The following is a 6,474-nucleotide window of genomic DNA, read 5'->3' as shown; positions in this document are numbered from 1 at the left end:
AGAGAGACAGAGAGAGACAGAGAGAGACAGAGAGAGACAGAGAGAGGAGCAAAAGAGAGCAGGGGGAGGGAGAGGAAGAAAGAACACAAAGTTGTGTGGGTAGGGAAGTGGGGAGGATTTGAGAGGAATAAGAGCAGGCTGATCAAAATATATTGCATGAAAAATTTTTAATTAAAAGAAAGAAGTTAATGCATAGTGTCAGGTCTCTGCTGAATTAAGGCAGAGACTTCAGGTGCAGCGTGAGGTTTGTAGTTTGTGGACAATGAGATTCACGCTCCAAGGCAAACTGACAAGATAGGAGAGAATTATTTTTAGTAGTATCTTGAACGTAATTGAGTTAATGTAATGAATATTAATTGTGGGTCAAGTAGTCATTGAAAATGAAATGTGCATGTAGCTTTATTTGGAAATTAATATATATCTAATCCTAACTCCCTAGACACTGTAGTCTCCTGACTCTGTGCCACCATATCAAGGACCCCTCTAGTTTGTTCAAGTCATTTGTGTAAACAGATTGTCATAAACGTTTCTGCGTGGTCTTATGGTGAGATTGCTGAATAATCTTTCTTTTGCTTTCAAATTAGGCTTATAATAAGACATGGGAATGATGTTGAGTCCTTCAGAAATTATATGTATGTATAGGTACATAATGTGGTGTGTGTGTGTGTGTGTGTGTGTGTGTGTGTGTGTGTGTGTTACAAGATCCAAGAGACAGAAAAAAAATCCTCATAGATGATATTTGAAACCAGAAGCAGCTGCAACAAGGTCACTCTCCTGTGTGGAGATGGCCTGGCCACATTGTCACCATTTGGTCAGTCTCCTTTAATCATGTCATTAGGCATTTGACACTTCCATTGGACATCATCTCTGGCCTTCTAGGAACAGACATCAGGGGAGAGTGTGGCATAACACATTCTATTTGTGCAATGACCAGAAAGTATAGTAGTCACTTTGCAAGTTGCATAATACTTATTTATGTATTGTATTTCAGAATTGCATCCTGGCCAGTCTTGAGTTAGTGTTGGGAAGCTGCTGGCAGCTTTGTTCTCAGTTGATTAACTTGTTCTCATTATCTTTTTCACCCTTGTTCTTATTTACTTATTTTGGTTGGCGTTATTTGTTTTAAATTTAAATCAGACTTTTGGATTTCATTGCAGTGACATAATGGGATTACTCTGTTCTTGATATTCCATTTGGGAGAATTTTGATCTCATTTGCTGAACTCAGCTTGAATTTTATTCCCTATCCTTTCTCTTATAATTAAAGCAACAGTTGAACATCATTTAGAAAGTTCCTCACATGATCTTTCCATCCATTCTTGGCAGAAAAGCTCAAGCAGTAAACATGTACCTCTTGTGCTATATTAAGATCCATAACCTTGCTGGGCATGATGGCACATGTAATCTTAACACTTGTGTGACTGATTCTGGGAGATTGTGAGTTCAAGGCTAGCCTGGTCTATATATCTACACAGTTGAGAGATAGTCTTAAAATAAAGGGGGGTATATTTTGTTCTCTAAGAAATTATATTTGGTGATGTAATAATTTTGATATTGAAGTTGTATTAGAAAAGGAGTTTTTAGTGGGTGATAATACAGAATACTCTGGCCATTAAAAATTTATGTCTTAGTAAGGGATGCTATTTTACAGGGCTAGGGGAAAACAGTAATTCACTAAGAAGAAAAGAGAAGTAGGGGAGCCAGAATGGATTGCTTCTCTCACCATGGTGACCATGTGAGGCAATCTCTTGGCTTTCAGCACTGAGCACGTCAGAATCACTCAAGGCTTAGGACAGCAGACTGCTGGGCTTACGCCTGAGAAGTCTGAGATAGGAAAATCATTGAATTAAGACGAGAATTTCAAATGAGCCATATTTGTAAGAGAAGAAACATCTGAATTCATTTTCCTTGTTGTGTTAATGTATCTCTTTCCTACTACAGTTCTTTATCCTCAATGTTGGCAACGTGTTAAGGTCTATTTAACTCTTGGTTAGATACTTTGGCTAAATGGCACCATGTAGAAAGAAGCATGTCGGCAAAATATTTCTACTTGAGACTAATATTTCAGTTTGGTAGGGGGTTTCCTGACCGTGGACTGCCGCACTTTGAGGTTGAGGCTGCCTTGTTCAAGGCCATCCTTTAGTTGCCCGGTAAACTCTAGGTGAGCTGGGATTATAATGGGAAACCCTGTCTCAAGAAACAAACTAAAACACTTCATTAGTATTTGATAGAAGCTTAACATTTACAGAACAACTTTGTCATAAAATGCACAGTGTGTTTATAGTGAATCTGCTTGGCCCTGCAGTATGCTGTTTGTGCCTGAAGAATCAGCTGGAGAGAGAACCTATGTTACTTGCCTGAAGCTAGTTACTGTGGGATAGGAAGTGGCAGAGAAATAGGAACACAAATTAATCAGCTGGCTGTATACATGGTTTCTCCATAAAACTGAGCTGTTAGTGTCTTGTATTGTGGAGCTGTGGGTTGTATGCATAGGAGGTACCTGGAGGTCTCAGTGCTTCCTGACTGTATGAATAATTTGGATTCCAGACTACTGTTTGCCCATGGATTTTCTTTGAGCTTGTGGTTCTCACATCACTCTTTTAAAGATTTTTTTTTATTATTATGTGAGAACTGTTCTGTAAAATAAGGTAAGAAGAGAAATTAGCAGAAAGAAGAAAAAAACTTTAAATCTAAGTATCCAGTAGGGAGTGCTGGGCACAGAGACCATTAATAAATATCTATTGATTGAATGCCAGGAATTAGCTTCCTGACCCCAGAGTAAATTGCTTAAGCTGTCATATTCTATCTGCACAAAGGGGTGGTTGGCAGGGCTCTTCTACTGCTTCTCTTCTCCTTATGGATTTATGTGACATCAGTGATCTTACAGGGACTTGGCGAAAGTGTTAAATAAATCAAACCTTTAATCCTGTATTCAAGGAAGAAGTGATTTTCTATTTGCTGTCTTTAACTATCTTACTGCTCTTTGCCATAGTCGGGAAGAACGCGGCATATTGGCAAAGTTTCATTTCTGCTTCTTTATAGGGAGGGTATGTGGGAGACCAAATGCATTTATTTATGAATAAATTATTGTGTTATAAAATATTAAAAGCTTCTTCCTGTTAAATCAAGTTCTATTGCTTGATTTCTACCTTTTCCAAGCCCAGATTACAATCAATGGGATTAGGGTTTACCTACCAACATTTCTTCATAAAAGCAAAATAACAGGGCTGGAGAGTTGGCTCTTCTTGAGGGTTCAGGTTTGGATCCCAGAGCCCACAAAGCTGCTCTCAACCATCTGTGAATGTTTGTACTATTGGACCTACATATGCAGTCCTAGACTAATAAAAAGGAAAATATTAACAGAAAATGAATTTTGATAATAGTTTTATATTTCTTTAGAAACTGACTCTAATCCCAGGGGATCTGATCCCTTTTCTGTCTTCTGGAGGCATCAGGCATGTATATATTGCACGTACACATATGCAGGCAAAATACTCATAGACACGAAATAATAAAATCAATAAAACTAAAAGATAGTCCTAGTAACAATGATGTGGGCTTATGTGTATTAGTTTATGTGACTTACTGTATTATGTGATATCAGTGTCCTGTTACAATGTGTGCCTGTTTGGGAGAGAAACTAAATGTGGTTGTACATTTTTAACATAGGCAATGGTGGCAAAGAAAGAATGATTTTTCCTGTTGGTTATTAAAAATCTGTATTGCTGTATATTAGTTGTATGAGACAGTAACTGCACATATGCTACTTAAATACATGTATGTAATATACTTGTTTTATGTATGTATATATGTAATATCATAAAATGTAATATCGTACTCACTCCCACTACCTCTTGTTCACCTCCTCAACTGACCCCCTTCCAAAAACAAAACAACAAAAAAACAATTTTATAAAACAAACCACAAAACTTCAAACAGGTCTGGATTCTCTCCTTGTTTGATGACAAAAAATTTGTCATTCACATAATAATTCATTTATATAATAAAAATATTTTCTTATTATTTTAGCTTACTTTATTTTCCCTACAGTTTCTTATAGATAAGTTTGTATTTCAGTTCTGCAGTTCTGTGTGTAGAGAGATGCTGGCTGTCAATCATGTGACTTCTCTGTAGAGATGGGTCAGAACTGGTGGCAGGACATTAGCAACTAATGTGGGTGGAGTCCGCCTACAAACCAAAGGTTCAGGAACTGTAACCTGTGCTTTATTCTTTATAAGCCCCCCCCTTTTTTTTAAGTAATAGGTTTCTATAAAAGCATAAAGATTATCAAAATTAATAGTTCTATTACTATTATAATTTTTGTAAATCTGGGATTTATTTTTATTGTATGATGTAACAGGAGAAACTGCATTTGTAGGTTTGCACAAAAGGCTTTTAACAGTGGGTTCCTAAGGTGATTGGGCTGTACTCCAGACTGACTTAAAATTTATTGGTGGAGGACCTTCCCTTCAGAATTACCCTGAGTAAGTGAATGCTAGCAACTCTTCAAGCTGCAGTTGTAATTATTATCTTGTTTGACCTTTGCCTATAAAATTTGCTTTTAGTTGTGTTCTTCTCTTTGGGTTTAAGATTCAGCTACTGGCAGGAGTTTTATTTAATCTCTGTTGAACCATCCCATCTCCTTCAATAGGGCATAAACCTATTCATCAACCTATCTTTTATATGTGCAGTCAGGAATACTATTAAGATTGACTGCATTGTGGCAGAGTGCTTTGTAGTTAAAAAGTAATATAATAGGCTTCAATGTGATTAAGAACAGAGGTTACTGCAAACGCAATATATGGTAAAATCACACCACGAAGAGCTTTTTACATAATGCACTATGTCTAATGTGCAAACAGTTGATTTAATTTTCTGTTCTACCTCTCTCTAAAAATAAAAGCACAGTGTTTCTCATAAATGCTACCACATATCTTGTTGTTTTATTCTGTAACACTTGAGTTGATATGCGGCTATAACTCAATTATATCAAGTCCTAAGGAATGGAGTTTCTATTTTGATTTATATATGTGAAATCGGGTCTTGTTCAGCAGATTTAATCATACTCCACATGTAAGGATGGAAATGAGTAAATGAAAATCTAATTTATAGAATTTCTTTTTTTCACGAGGCAGCCTCTGTTTTAAAAAATCAGTATTATTTTAATGGTCTAATAAAAATAAAATTTGCCACTGATTATGAAAAACCTTTACCGGAATGCACTTGAAAGAGTTCAAGTGTTGAAGCTGAGTGTGTAGCTCAGTCCTATAGCATCTGGACTGCTTGGTTGAAGCTGTGGGTTCAGCTCCCAGAATTCTAAGACAAAATTCAAACCTGCGTATGGTGGTGCATGCCTGGAACCCCAGCATGCGGGATGTGGAAGTATAAAGATCAGGAGCATAAGTCTTCATTTTAAGGCCAGCATAGGCTACTCGAGACCCTGGTCTCAATCCTCCACAGATGAATGTACACACATGCATGTCTGTGCAATAAAGCAGCAAGAAACCAATTCCAGTATAATGTTGAATCCTTGCTGTGTTTGTTTTATCTCAGTTTTCTGATTTTTGTTATAACAAATGTGTTAATTAGCCCGTAGAAATTTTATGCTTAATTGAAGCTACTAATATACATTATACATTCCCTTTCAAGTTAGTAGCGGCATACACGGTTTATCTTTGGAATAGTAGAACTTTGGATGCTGAGGCAGTCTCTGAAGTGGAAGCTGGTTTCTTTGCGATGACAGAGGTCCAAAGTGAGTGTTTAAAAGAGACTTGAAGCCAGAGCCATGTCTCTTGATTTGCTGCTAATTTGTCTTTTACTACATTGTGGGTCTTAAAGCGAGATCGTGTTTCCATTTTCTAGTCTATTCTGTTGCAGCATATCAACACTCCTATTCTACAATATGCTTGAAATGTTAGCTGAGAATGTTTAAACTAATTACAAATATGTGTGTATATTAGGCTGCTTTTGGAAAAGGGTTTTAGGAAAATCCAAAACAAGTTTTCGTGCATTTTTGGTTTGTATTTGACTACTTTCTGATCAGTGGGTGTACCTCAATATACAGACTGTTCTCCGTGTTAGCAGGGATTACCTCTATACCTTTAGACTGGATGTTGTTTTTAAGTATGCAGGAGCTATATGAAGTAGGAAATACTATCACTTCATTCTATAAATGATGGAACAGAATTTATCAGGTGAGTGTCCAAGCTGGATTTGCAAGCAGAGGCCCTTTTCAGCAGCCCTGAGTACTAATTGACCACTAAACTCCTGTCTGTTTGTCTGTCCGTTGGTTCCTCTCTTCCTCCGTTTCTATCTCTCTCCGCCTTGCCATAAGTCTGTTGCTGAACTCGGTTTCCCAATGGATCCTTAATTTAGGTGAGCAAAATACTAGATCTTCAAGAATCCTCAGCCATGTGCTCTAGTATGCTTGCCTTCTTAATGGGCACCTTAGTGATTTCCAACATCATCTTCATCC

The 6,474-nt window shown here is 37.2% G+C and overlaps 1 protein-coding gene across 1 annotated transcript in view; it reads left to right on the top strand.

The window, feature by feature from the left end:
* Mllt3 (MLLT3, super elongation complex subunit) overlaps positions 1-6,474 on the top strand; it is a 272,382-nt gene that overhangs the window by 146,002 nt on the left and 119,906 nt on the right. The gene's annotated exons all lie outside the window — the stretch shown is intronic.

Source organism: Microtus ochrogaster, chromosome 10, assembly GCF_000317375.1.
Source record: "Microtus ochrogaster isolate Prairie Vole_2 chromosome 10, MicOch1.0, whole genome shotgun sequence".
Taxonomy (NCBI): Eukaryota; Metazoa; Chordata; class Mammalia; order Rodentia; family Cricetidae; genus Microtus; species Microtus ochrogaster.
Note: the sequence above shows the minus strand (reverse complement) of the source record. Positions and strands in the feature narration are given on the sequence as shown.